The 14432-nt window shown below is 44.3% G+C and overlaps 1 protein-coding gene across 7 annotated transcripts in view; it reads left to right on the forward strand.

Annotated features, from left to right (window-relative positions):
• ACSL4 (acyl-CoA synthetase long chain family member 4) overlaps positions 1 to 14432 on the forward strand; it is a 70148-nt gene that overhangs the window by 19083 nt on the left and 36633 nt on the right. For 2 of the 7 annotated variants that reach the window (XM_040323894.1, XM_040323891.1), the window contains exon 1: positions 9705 to 9861. The exons of 4 other annotated variants lie outside the window; for them this stretch is intronic. The gene's annotated coding sequence lies outside the window, so the exon portion shown is untranslated. Of the gene's footprint in view, positions 1 to 9702; positions 9862 to 14432 lie in introns of those variants that run through there. One more of the 7 variants, XM_040323888.1, reaches the window with a different exon arrangement.

The following is a 14432-nucleotide window of genomic DNA, read 5'->3' on the forward strand; positions in this document are numbered from 1 at the left end:
TGTGATGCACTGCACAGCTGTGCCCAACACAGCCCACCACACAAACAAGGCGTTTGGTTTAGTGCCTTGTGCGCTAAAAAAAAAAAAAAAAATAGGATATGCAATGTTTAAAATGTTCACATCTTTCCCTCTCCCGTCTCCATACCCAGGAAGAAGGACCCCGACGTCTCCAGCCAGCGGCAGAGGGCATGGGAGAGCGGCGGGGGGGCCCTCTCCCACCGCCGATAGCGGTCATCTTGTGGCGAATCTGCCGCAGAGGCCACCATTATTGTAAACCGGCTGAAGAGATGGATACCTGGGTTATGGCAGCTAGCTGCTGCCATAAGAGATATCCCTCTTCAAAGTGCCTACGTATTCTGCCAGGGTATGTAAACTTATGAGCATAACTGTAACCATCATGTGCAACGTATAAGGTTAGATTAACATACATGTACAATAGTCCATTCAAATGAAACCACTCACCCAAATTGCATAGGTATGAACTCAACACAAATGTTGATGTAGCTTTAAAGGGTCACTAAAGGAAAACATTTTTTTTTTTTAGCTAAATGGCTTCCTTTACCTTACTGCAGTCCTGGTTTCATGTTCTCATTGTTCGTTTTTGCTTTGATGTTGCTGTAATTCCTCTCTGTTCTGGACACTTCCTGGTTGTCTGTTTCCTGATAACCACAGTACTGGGAGATTTCTCTCTGTGGTCACTAATCAAGGAGGTGTGATAACTGTGTGTCTAAAACCCCTCAGCACCAATCCAGTTTTGTTTTACAAACCATCACTGCCCTGTATTGGCTCTCTGGCTCTGTACAGCAGAGAGACAGGATCAACAGGCAAAAACTAAACTGTAGGTACATTATATGATTTTTTTTATCTATTTTTAATCATTTTTAAAAGGAATCAGATAACTATTATGTCTCTATACCCTGTAAACAGTCATTTCAGCAAAAAAAAATGTTTCCTTTAAGCATTCTTGAAAGGTTATTGTGATTTTTCAGACTTGACTGTGATTCCTTTCTTCAAATTGTTTTGCATTTTAAAATTCAGTTGCTATACTCCACTTTTTTTTTTTTTTATGTAAAGGCTTGTGTGTTTTGTTAATAAAAAAACAAAACCTGTTATACTTGTCTCCTCTGCATTTGGTTTTGCACAGAGCAGCCTAGATCCTCCACTTCTCATGTCCCACTTTGCTGCTTCTGCCCCTCCTATCAAGTGCCACCTCAGCCAGGAGCTTGCTACAGGGGGCAGCCAAGCAAAGTCGGAGCTCTGTGTATCCATTCAGACACTGGTCCCTGGCCTGGCCCCGCCTCCTCTCTCCCCTGATTATCTGACTGACCTTGACAGCTGTGGGAGCCAATGGCACCTCTACTGTGTCTTGGCCAATCAGGAGTAGTGTCTGGGACAGCTAAGACACTTGTGGACATCGCTGGGGAGAGATGGGGCTAAAGTAATTAGGGGGCTGCTACACACAGGTTTTTTATCTTAATGCATTAATATTAAAAAAAACTTCTGATTTTTACAACTCCTTTTTAAGAATGTTTGTTTTTATTGCATTAGGCTGTTAGAGTGTGTGTGTGTGTGTGTGTGTGTGTGTGTGTAATATATTCAGAGAAATCTGGGATTGAGTCCCTGAGGGGAACACTAATAAACTTTGTGTAAGTTTAAAGACATTACGTTGACCTTATTCTTCAAAATAGGTGCAAGTTTGCCATGTTAATAGACCTGTTCCTGCATGTTTTACTGTTTCTAAATATTTCCAGCACCACCCTGTCCAAACTGACATTGCATTGTTTTAACACAGTACGGTAATAAAGCCTTTTGTTATCCCAGCATGCCCTAGTACTACAACATTGGCAACCCAGTATGAACTTTTGTATACACAATAGGTTGGTTAGATAAAACGCATCAGATGCACACAGACAGCACCAGTAATGAGTAACCAGTAACATGGCTGTTTTTCATGCAAATTCACATCTCATTTTATCAGTGAAGCTGGGTTGCACGTTTTTCATATCAGTGGGGGGAATGTCTGGTTTGTATATAGTGGCTCTTGAATCATAATGCTATTTTTTAAGGTTTTACACAAATAAAAGCTGATCATTTTAAGCACACCTGTCAGAAGTAAATGGTTTGTCTCATTCCTGTAACTGATGCATTCTGCTGGAGAGCCAAATTTTAATGTGTGCAAAACGGCGCTTGCTAACATTGACTCATTCAAAATCAATTGCTGTGATTATGTGACTCCATATGCAAACGAAATCGTGACTTGCTATTCAGGTAAAAATATTAATACTGTGATGGAGCAGAGGGTCTGGCTTTACAGACCAAATCCCCACTCAACTTGCATATGTGAAACAAAACACCTCAATTAAGTGGTGCCAACAAATATAAGTTTTGCAAATCCTGCAAACAATGTAAAAATACAAAATGTAAAACAAAATTGTGGAAAAGTTCCAAAAATATATTTTTAGTGTCATCCAATGAAAACCTTCCTCCTGCCTAAACTGCGATCTAATAAAGTGTAGATGCACACTCACCAGACATTGTGGACCCCCCGTCTTGTGACAGAAAAGAGCAAAAAGACTTGTGGGTTTTTAGTACCTCCTTGGATCCTTCTGACAATTCTTTAGAGATCCTCCTCCTAGTGTTTTGAATATCGCTCAAAACGAGATGTCACCAGAAAAGACGATGGACTCCTCCATAGGGTAAAATTGGAGATGTAATTTTTATTTAAAAGCCTCAAAGGGCTATGGCAGCACAACAAATAGTCTTTAAAAACCTCCCATGCAGCAACCGCACTATGCAGTGGAGGCAATGGAAACCGCGAGCCCCACACCTGAGTCAAAATCATTTTGGAACTTTGCCACAATATTTTCATTTCACATTTCGTTTGCAGGATTTGTTCACTTATGTTTTTTTGTTTTTTTTTGGCACCACTTAATTAATGTTTTGTTTTCACATATGCAAGTTGGTGGGGATTTTGTTTGTAAAGACAGACCCTCTGCTCCATCACAGTATGTATTTATTTATTTATTTATACAATTTTATCTGTATGGTAATTTGAGATTTTCCTAGCTTGTGACGGAAAATATTGATTATATGATGACAGGAGGCGAGTATCTTGTGCATTAATCTTCCTTTATTAATGCTCACAGCAGAATAACATTTCTAATAACTTAATGTAAAAACTTTTTAAACAGACTACCCCTTCCGTAGTCCATAATAACCCTCTAACCACGCCCCATATAGTGACCCCATAAAAGGGGCCGTCTGTGAACGATCCTCCTCTTTCTTGATGCGATAAACTTCATCTAAGAATGGTACCGGAAAGAAGGATTGAAGCGTGTCCTTGGAGTGAAGACCGGCCGGTCGACCTCCGAATGACTTCCAACTGGAAGTGCACCACCAATCGTGACCCAACAGGGGTTCCAGGAACAAGGAATCCAAAACGAGGATTTTCAAGCAAACTGCATTCCAACGAGCAGGCAGGATTCAATCAACTTCCGTCTGTATGTCCCAGATCGACCTTCAGTAACCTGCGAAGAATGAAAACAATCGTAATAGGGAGGGTCGGGAGGGAAGATACTCGCCTCCTGTCATCATATAATCAATATTTTCCGTCACAAGCTAGGAAAATCTCAAATTATATATCAGACAGGAGGCTCATATCTTGTGCAAGTTCAAAGCTTAAATTTTTTTATACATACAGATATAATTAAACACAAGTCATAAATCTAAGGAAGGACCGATAGGGAGACATGGTCCTGAGGTCTGAAATAAAACTGACGGAATGTGGTCTCGGAAGACCAATCCGCTGCTCTCAAGAGATCAGAGAGAGAGCCTCCTGAAATGACTACTTTAGTAGCCATGGCGCCCCTGGTGGAATGAGCTCCGAACAGGGTAACGTCAATCCCCGCCATCTCCATGGCGGTTCTCACCCATCGTGCCAAGGAGGCAGACGAGACAGGAAGGTGGGGATTGACATAAGATATAAGAAGTTGAGAAGAACCCGCAGGGCGTAGATTAGCCGTGAGGGATTCGTATGTCTGAAGACACCGAACGACACAAAGGAGGGGGTGAGCAGGAAAAGAAGGATAGAAGACTGAGTGAATACCGGTCTTGGTCCTGCGTACGATGGAAAATTCAACGCCGTGTGGCGAAAATTGTCTTCTGGAAATGTCCAGAGCTCTAACATCTGACACCCTCTTAATGGAAATTAGACAAAGAAGGACCGTCAATTTCAAGGATAAAAGTCTCAGAGATAGGTCCGAATTGTCCCCCCAATTGCGAACATACCAAGTACCTTCGACACATCCCAGGTCACTTGGTATCTAGGCCTAGGGGGACGTTGAAATTTTATGCCTCGCAATAGCCGGCATATCAGCGGATGTCTGCCAACTGGTAAAGAATCCACAGGGCAGTGATAGGCTGAAATGGCTGAGCGATATATGTTGATAGAACTGTATGCCTTTCCGGATTCAAAAGACTCCGTCAGGTAATTAGCTACTAGCGAAACAGGGGCCTGTATGGGATCAACCTGTCGTTGATCACACCAACGAACCCAGAGTCCCCAGGCTGATCGATATGCCGATCTAGTCCCGGGGGCCCAGGCCAGGGTGAGGAGATTCCGAGCCGAGACTGAAAGGTCTCTATCTGTGGTCGGGATCCTGAGACTAGCCACGCCAGAAGTGGCAGGTTGTTCTCCAGAACCATGGGGTGAGGATCCCCGGTCGGATTGGTGAGGAGGTGAGGGGAGTAGGGAATCAGTCTGGGGAGGTCTATAGTCATTCCCAGTAGGAGAGGAAACCATGGTTGGGTCGGCCACCATGGTGTGATCAAGACCACCGTCGCTCCCAGGTTGGTTATCCGTAGGAGAAGCCTGGGGATTATTTGAAAGGGGGGGAACGCGTAGTGTGTCCCCTCTGGCCAAGGTTGGCGGAGAGCGTCCACCGCGTGTGCTTCCGGATCTGGCCTCCAGCTGAAGAAATGAGGTAGCTGGCGATTGAGACGTGAGGCAAAGAGATCGAAAGATAGCGGACCCCAAAGTTGTTGCAAGTGAAGAAAAATTGATCGATCCAATTTCCAATCGCTGGAATCTCGGAGGTATCGAGAATTCCAGTCGGCTACCGAATTGGATACCCCCGGGATGTATTCCGCTATAGGGGTAATGTCGTGAGACAGGCAGAAATGCCAAAAGTCTTTGGCGATGTATGCCAACGTCTTGGATTTGGTGCCTCCCAGTCGATTGACATATTGCACCACCGCCACATTGTCCATGCGAAATAGAATACAGCATGTGGACGTATGGGGCATAAAACTCTTGACGGCAAACAGAGCTGCCAAAAGTTCCAGTGCATTGATATGCAGGGAGGTTTCCGTTGCGGACCACGTTCCTCCTGTGGAGGACGTCCCGCACCGGGCGCCCCAGCCCCTGCGACTGGCGTCTGATTCTATCACGACGTCCGGTGAGGGATTGAAGATGGTCTTGCCGTTCCATTCCACGGCATGATGAAGCCACCATCTCAGTTCCTCTGTAGTCTCTTGACATAGGGGAATCTCGTCTGAATACTTGAGACCTTGTCTCAGGTGCATAATTTTGAGTCGTTGTAGGGCTCTGTAATGTAGTGGGGCCGGGAAGATGGCCTGGATGGAGGCCGCGAGTAGGCCCACCAGCCGAGCTAGAGTGCGGAGGGATAGAAAACCTCTGCCCAGTGCTGCCCGAATTTCTTTTCGGATGAGCGCAAGTTTTGCTTTGGGTAAACTGAGGGTTAACTGTACGGTGTCTACCGTAAAACCCAGGAACTCTATTTGTTGGGCTGGGGTTAGACTGGACTTTTCGTGATTGATTACGAATCCTAGTTCTTGGAGTAGGGAAATTGTCCAAGACATGTGAAGGAGGGCCTAATTTTGGGAGTAGGCCATGATGAGGATGTCGTCGAGATATATAATCAGACGAACTCCTCTGCTCCTCAAAGCTGCCACCACTGGTTTCAAAAGTTTGGTGAAACACCATGGGGCAGACGACAGGCCGAACGGGAGGCAAGTGAATTGCCACATTCTGGCCTTCCAAGGAAAGCGAAGTAAATGTTGTGAGTCGGGGTGTATGGGAACCGTAAGATATGCATCTTTTAGGTCCACCTTCACCAGCCAATCGTTGGGGTGGAGAAGGTCTCGGAGGAAGTGAATTCCTTCCATCTTGAAATGTCGGTATTCGACATATTGGTTCAAGCCCCTCAGGTTTATCACCGGGCGGAAGCCTCCCCCTTTCTTGCTTACTAGAAAGAGGTTGCTTATGAAACCTGTGGAGGAGGGATCTACTTCCATTATTGCCTGTTTTGTGACCAGATCTTGAATCTCTTTGTCTATGAGGCGTTCTTTTTGTTTTGCAAACCGAATGGGAGGGGGAATTATATTGAGAATCGGTGGGGATTGCAGGTCTATGACAAACCCCCTGACGGTTTGTAAGATCCATGCGTCTGCCGTAATCGCAGACCAATTTTGGGAAAAATACCTCAGACGTCCCCCCACGGGGGTGTAATTGAGTGTGGTGTAAGGTATGCTCACCGGTAGGAGGTCGGGATCGTGGATATCCGCGTCCACCACGTCCGCGCCAGGGTCTGCCTCGAGGAGGAAAGAATGGTGCAGGTTGTGCCATCGGGGTGGCATAGGACGGAGCCTGGTACTGATATTGGGCAGTGGATCTGCCCTGTGGCCTGAAGAAGGTAGAGCGGCCGGCAGAACGGCCTCTATTTCTGCCGGCCCTGTTAAAAACCTTGTTGTTTCCCGTTTTTTCTTAGGGAATTCTGGGCCTTATCCAGACTGGTGAACAGTCCAACAAATTTATTTATATCCTTGATGACCATGTCACCAAAGAGCATGCCTTCGGCTGCCGGGCCGGGCTCTGACTCCGCCAGGTGGGATAACTGGGGGTCTAAACGCATAAGAATTGACCTGCGTCTTTCCACTGAGCATGCCGTGTTGGCGGTGCCAGCTAGGCACAGGGCTCTCTGTGCCCAACCTCTGAGCTGTGGTAGGTCAACTGGTTGTCCAGAAGCCGCAGCTTGCTCTGAGAGGTTGAGTATTTTGGTTAACGGGCCCATTAGGTCCAGGACGCGGTCCTGTATGGCTCGGAAGGACCGTTCGATGCCCTTCTTTTGAAATTTTCCTGTTTTTAACAGGTATTTTGTTAGAACCGGATCAACCTCCGGGGTGGCTACCACTTTTTTGGGAATGGAGGGTCTGGGGCATTCAGCCTTCAATTTATTGCGGCTACCCTTGTCTAATGACTTCCTTGCCCACAGTTCCACGTATTGTGAGACGTGCGGCAGAGGGGTCCACTCTCCAGAACGCGGGTGTGTTATTGCATCTGGGTGGAAGAAGGGTTCCCCAAGTGCGTCCAGGAGGACCTCGTCCTGTGTGGCAGGAGTGGCTGCTGTATTAAGAGCCGTATCCCCAGCATCTTCAATATCTGAATCAGAGTCAGATCCGTCCGATCCCTCTAAAGGGTCGGCAGAGTCCTCCTCAGAGGAAACCACGTAGGAATCAGGCTTTGCCCTTCTGGTGGCATTAAGCCCCTTTTTCTGGGTCTCCCTGAGGTTCAGGGGTCGAGATGTAACAGAGTGATGCTGGGGTTGGTAGACCGTGGTGGGGGCTACCTGTAGCAGATTATTTACTTCCCCTGCCGGGGAGTCATTGACCGCAAGGGTGTGTTTCCTTTTTTGTAAGGATTTTCCCTTCTTAGTGGGCGGTTCACCGCATTGCAGCGGGATATTTGTGGCATCCGTGGGTTGTAGTGCCCAGGGGGATGGGGTAGTGGAGGCTAGGGCGGCCTGAATAGACATCTGTATGATGTCCTGGAGTTGAGAGGCACTCAGGGTATGTGAGATGCCTGTGGTTTGCAACTCCCCACTGGGGTTCAGTGGATTGGCATCAGTCATTTTGGCAAATGTCCTAAGACAGTCACTAGAGCAATGAATTCAATTAGATGCTCAGGCTGGTAATATGTATATTTATATATATAATTTGCTGTTAATTATTGGTAATTAATATGAGGACTGAAGTTAGCCAGCGCTGGGGAAGGAGTCTATGCTCAGGGGCAAACCACTGTACTTAGCTGTTTTATGGGGGAAAAAACAGAGTGTGCAGGCTCCTGTCCTATCCTCTCCTCCGTCGGCTCCGAGTGGCTACGGAGGAGAGGGGAGCCTCAGAACTGCAGCGGCCCGGGAACGAAATCTCGCGAGATTTCGTCCGGTGCGCGCTGATTGGTTGAGCGGCGAACGAGGGCGGAGCCGCCCCCTGAAGCGCGCGAATGTAGTGAGGGAGAAGGTAACAGTAATGGCGCTGCGCCAGGACTATCGGCTGTGCAGCGGTGTCGGGAGGAGACGCGCTCCCGACCCCAAGCTGCCTGAATGACGCTGCGGTACGATACAGTAGTTAACCGCGATGTGCAGTAAGAAAATTAAAGGCAAAGGTACTATAAATCCTGGAAACACAGGACAGATTGCAAAAGCTGTAAAATTATATATATTAAGGAATATCAGGAAAGATAGAACACATATATGTGAAAAGTCAGGAATATAGGAAAAAATACAGGAGATAATCTCTCTAGTAATCCTATAAAACAAAACACACTAGTAAATGAGTACTTATCTGATCTGTGAGCAGAAAGAAAGAGGAGGATCGTTCACAGACGGCCCCTTTTATGGGGTCACTATATGGGGCGTGGTTAGAGGGTTATTATGGACTACGGAAGGGGTAGTCTGTTTAAAAAGTTTTTACATTAAGTTATTAGAAATGTTATTCTGCTGTGAGCATTAATAAAGGAAGATTAATGCACAAGATATGAGCCTCCTGTCTGATATATAATTCACAATTTTGTTTGCGATATGGAGTCGCATATAATCGTAGTAAGTGTGTGTGTGTGTGTGTGTGTGTGTGTTTTTTTTTTTTTAACACATTCTGCTGGAGCTTTGTTCTTTTGAAAAACAGACTTGCTAGCTGAATCACCAGATAAAAATAGAAGGGCTAAAAAAAACTTGGTAGTTGGCAAGGTGCGATACAATGTTTGTTTTCTTTCAGGTTTAGAGCGGTAGAAGATATTATGTATTAATGTAAACACCCCCCCCCCCCAATACTTTTACTTATCCGAGCTTGAGCTCAATCCCGAGATATGCATGAGTGCAGGGGCTCTGTCTGCCCTCTTCCTCCTCATTGGCACAGACAGCAGCAGGAGCCATTGGCCCCCGTATACCAGCGCTCAGCGTCTTTAGCGTGCACATTGGTCTGAATCGGCCTCTGTCTTCACAACAAAGCAGATTCATTTGTGCCTCCTGTGATGTGCTCCAGGGAAAGTAAGTGGATCAAAGTTGATGTTAGTCACAACCTATTATGAACTTTATCCCTTCTGATTCATGCAGACTGTCTAAACTTTATACACCTATTTGTATTTCAAAGGTATTGGGTGTGGGGCTTCTGGCCAAATATATCTAATTAGCTTATTTGTTTTTATTTTATTTTTGTGTTTAGTTTGTATATTGATTGATTTCCCAACAACCTGGAAATGTTTCCAAATAAGGCTCCCTATTAGGAGTTCCTGTTCACCCCGTGGCTGTACAGATACATTTTGTGACTGGCAGTCCTTGCTCCACTGCACACTGACGTCACAGGAAAGAAAGAAAAAACACTTCTTAAAATTGTGTGAGCAAGTGAATCATTTCCCTGTACTCCTCTCTGCTATTGGCCTTTCACCTCATTGTGGTAATGTTGCTTTAAACATTTTTCATACGTTCTTCAAAAGTGGGCAGGCCCCCTTGCCTTATAAGTCTGTTCATTCTTCCATCTGATTACTGTCGGGCTCGTAGTCTCATCTGGGTGAGTAGACTTTTTATTTACGTTTTTGTTGCACGCTACTTTCAGAAAACGAAAGGTTATTGTGGCTTTGTGATCGCAACTCATTTTGGTTATCGGTAGTCGCACTTGGATGAGGAATTTATAAAGCAAACCCTGCTGTCTTTGAGAATCAGGCAGGACTTGTTCTGAAATGTGTACACGTTGCTGGGTGCAGTCTCATTTGATTGTTGGAACATTTGACTGAATTCCTGCTGGGAAGACTGTCTTGTATATATGACTGTTATCTATAGATTTATTCTATGTTACCTTGACTACGGATTTCACAATTGCTAACCATCAAAACAAATTCCTAGCTTTCAACGCCAACAGGTTAATTGTTCCCTGGACTCTGCTGCTGGGACAGCTATCTCCGGTTACCAACCTGCTCTACTTTTGGCAAAGCTGTGTTCTTCCTCTCGCAGGAAAGTGACACCTCCATTACATTCAAGCTTTCTATTTTCTTTGTTTTTATCATATTTTCTAAAGTTTGCCATGCATTTTGGCGGCACATAAATATTTGTTTAGTAAATCTACCAGTTTACCGTGGGTTTGTTTTTTTATCGGCTGGTCCAAAAGCTAATTGATTCTGTTTTAACAGGAAAGATTAGGAAGTGTGTGTGTGTGTGTGTGTGTCTGTCTAAAATTAAAACGTAACCAGTTTATAGATGTAGCCTGGTTTTATATTCATCAAACCTAGGTAGGCATGTAAGGATTGCTGACCTTTGTAGTTCTGCAACAGCTGGTGAGCTGATGCATATTTCAGCCTGCCGCTGTAGATGGGGTCTGGACTGAGGCCAAAAAATGTACAGAATAAATAAAATTGTAAAGAAATATGTCTGGTAAATGTTCAAAATCCTTTTTATTTTTAGTAATGCCTCAAACTGCAATCGCTTTAGAAAGAAAATGGAAATGGAGGTAGACTGCTGTGTTTGTTTTCAAATGCTGTCACTGCCCACAAATAAAATTTGCAAACAATAAAGGCCCTTTTGGGTTCAGAACTTTGAATTTTCTGAGAGCTCAGTTCTGATTTGGATGCCAATCTGCATCTTGGCTATACAAGTCAATTATGGAAAAAAAATACATATGTTGATTGCATTGGCAGTCAAGGCTCACTGGCTATGTGACTTTTAGAATCTATGAATCTGTATTTTGTGTGTGTGTGTGTGTGTGTGTGTGTGTGTAGTATATAATTACTATGATGTATATTGGAGATGGTAAAGACTTATCTTGCTGCCTTTGCCCTGTGCATGATACACTGATGCCCCTTATGTCTACGCAACCTTACCTCATTACCTTTTGTAAGTAAAATTACTTGCATAAATGGAGTGTTCGTGTTTCTATGTGTAGCTCTCATAAAGGATTTCAGATGCCAGATTTATACAGCATAAAATTCAATAAAACAATGCTATAGTAGCTTGTGTTCAAACAGAAGAAAACTACCCTAACATGGGGTAAATTAGGCGTATGAGTTATATTTGGTTGATTTTTGGACTTGATAGATGAAAAAATGACTGAAGTTTAACTTTGAATCCGCATCCATGATGCCCCAACATTTCATATGGCAAACGGAGAGAACATATCTAATTGGACCTTTTGAACTTTTACCTGTGTTACAGATTGTCTTGTATCTGTATCTTGGACTTAAAATCACAAAACCGTTCATTGGATTGTGCATATAAAAACACAATTTAGTACATTTATAGAATAAAACTGAACTTGCAGAAAATCTACTTTAATCAGGGCATATTACCAGTAGGAAACTGGAAACCTTGTCACCCAAGCCGTTTCCGAAGACTCTCTCACTGGCAAGTCTGCATCAGGATAGATGTGAACAGGAATGTGTCATCTGGAGTGAGCCCAATAAGAAATTGGGGGGGAAAGCAATGGATTTGGCAGAACCAGGCTGGAACCCTTTGAAGGCACAATCGCTCTCCAGATGCTGGCGTACCCCAGACTCGCCTTGCACCTGTACCCCAGACTCGCCTTGCACCTGTACCCCAGACTCGCCTTGCACCTGTACCCCAGACTCGCCTTGCACCTGTACCCCAGACTCGCCTTGCACCTGTACCCTAGACTCGCCTTGGGCCAAGCCTCAAAGGTAGTCTGTAAAAACTATGGGAGCTTTTGTTGCAGGCCTATCATGTTGTGCATGATTTTCCTCATCTGTGAACCACCAAGCAGTGAAGGATCAGGATGACACCCCTTTTTGAGTATACACCTTTAAAAATACCTGTAAAATATGTCCGGTTCCTCTTTAAAAAGGGGTTGTAAAGGTACAATTAATTTTTTCCTCAATGGCTTCCTTTTTACCTTAGTGCAGTCCTCCTTCACTTACCTCATCCTTCGATTTTGCTTTTTAAATCCTCCTTATTTCTTCTGAGAAATCCTCACTTTCTGTTCTTCTGTCTGTAACTCCACACAGTAATGTGAGGCTTTCTCCCTGGTGTGGAGTGTCGTGCTCGCCCCCCTCCCTTGGACTACTGGAGAGTCACTACGCTCTCTACGTTGCAGATAAAGGAGCTGTGTGTTAGTGGGCATCCTGACTCTCCAGTAGTCCAAGGGAGGGGGGCAAGCATGACACTCCACACCAGGGAGAAAGCCTCGCATTACTGTGTGGAGTTACAGACAGAAGAACAGGAAGTGAGGATTTCTCAGAATAAATAAGGACATTTAAAAGCAAAATGGAAGTATGAGGTAAATGAAGGAGGACTGCACTAAGGTAAAGGAAGCTATTTAGGAAACAAAGTTGTACCTTTTACAACCCCTTTTAAACTCTGTTAAATTACTTGCTGCTTCTTAAGGGATCTGCCTAGGTTCTTTTATCTTAAACCAAAGGAAATTAATCATGGCAGTCTATTTATTTTTTAAATGCAGGTTTCTACGTTTATGGCACCATATGCATAGCTCTTCTTTTTTTTGTCAGTGCTGTATTAAAGAACGCCATTTGCACTTTTGAAAAGTGTGTGGGTTTTTTTTTTTTTTTTTTTTTTTTGACCAAGGTCATAATGTCCAGCGTTAATTTCAAAGTCTGTTTTCCTCTGTTAAAGCAGAACACATGATGAAGCATAGAGAATGTTGGCTCACAGTTTAGATTTCTGTTTAGATTTCATTGAACAAGTCCTTGGTCCTTACCTAACCTTGGGATATTCGGAGAGTTCTGGTTTCCTGCAAAGTCTCTTCTGACCAGTGTCTTTTTCCGATAGGCCTCTGTCAAGGATAAACAGATCATACCAGTCCATTATTGATGCCCATAGACTTTAGATAATGGTTTTACAAAATGTGCAATGCCGAACACTGGAACTTTCTTATGACTGAAGGCCTTCCCCCAATGCCTGGCTGTGTTTGAGTAAGGGGAAAATGTATTGCTAAATCCAACCTTAACCACTTGCATTTCTACCCAGTCAGGAATCCCTTGCACTACTGAACTGTTGGTAAAATTTACAGTGCTTGCAGACATTCTAAAGACAGTAATTCTAAAGCTATACTTGCTTGCTCTGTGCAGTAGTTTTGCATAGAACAGCCCATATCCTCCTAGCTTCCTCTCCCTTGCACTCCTAGCCCCTCCCTGCCAAGTGCCCCCACACTGAGCCAATAAGGACGGAGAGTCCTGGGCAGCCTAGACTCCCATGCTGGATCGCGATGGGCTCAGGTAAGAATTAGGGGGGCTGAGAGCTGCTGCGCACAGAAGGGTTTTTGATCTTATTGGATGGTATGCATTAGGATAAACCTTCTGCCTTTTAGAACCACTTTTAAGGTCTATGCTCTCCAGGGTTCTGTGAGATATTTAGGTCAGCCATAGAGTCGAACCATGTATGGGCAGGCTAAATGTATCAAGTTGATCAACTTGGGTACAACCAGCCTGCCAGACTTTACATGGGATTATTGCTAGTGGCTGTTATGCATTCTCCCAGTGTGACAGCTCCCCTCCCACCCATATCTACAGCACTGAGAAAACAGGGGGAGGGGGGGCAGAAAGGTAAAACAAAAAAAACTAGACAATGGGGGCTGGAGGGGTTCATTGCCTCTTGTGCACATTTTCCATTTGGGGCTGGGGGGGGGGGGAGGGATTAATTGCCTCTTGTGCACATTTTCCTCTTGGGGCTGGGACAATTCATTGCCTCTCATGCACATTTTCCAATGGGAGGGCCTCCTTACAAATCGCTGAAACATTTTCATCATTGGTGTGCTTTTATCTTTTCACAAAGGATTTAAAAGTTTTATATGCTTTTATTGAAATGCCTGTGTTTCTAAGCCTCTGTGTTTTTAATGTGCCTGCACTGAGTTTTTTTTCTTAGGATGCCTGGCTGAAATCTGCCCAGACTTGGCATGCCTACAGTTTGGTCCTCTTCATTGCAACAAAGTGATTATTATTTGTATACATTGTAATTATGTAGATCTTATTAAACTACACGCTAACATTTTTTACATTTAGGATTTGCAGGTTTTTTTTTTTCTTCTAGTGACCTGCGCTGTCACACTGCTGCAATATAGAGGTCTATGCACTGCAGCCAGAGAGTTAAATATTACCTGATAGTGTTATTGACTTTTTGATA

Source organism: Rana temporaria, chromosome 9 (genome assembly GCF_905171775.1).
Source record: "Rana temporaria chromosome 9, aRanTem1.1, whole genome shotgun sequence".
NCBI classification, from domain to species: Eukaryota; Metazoa; Chordata; class Amphibia; order Anura; family Ranidae; genus Rana; species Rana temporaria.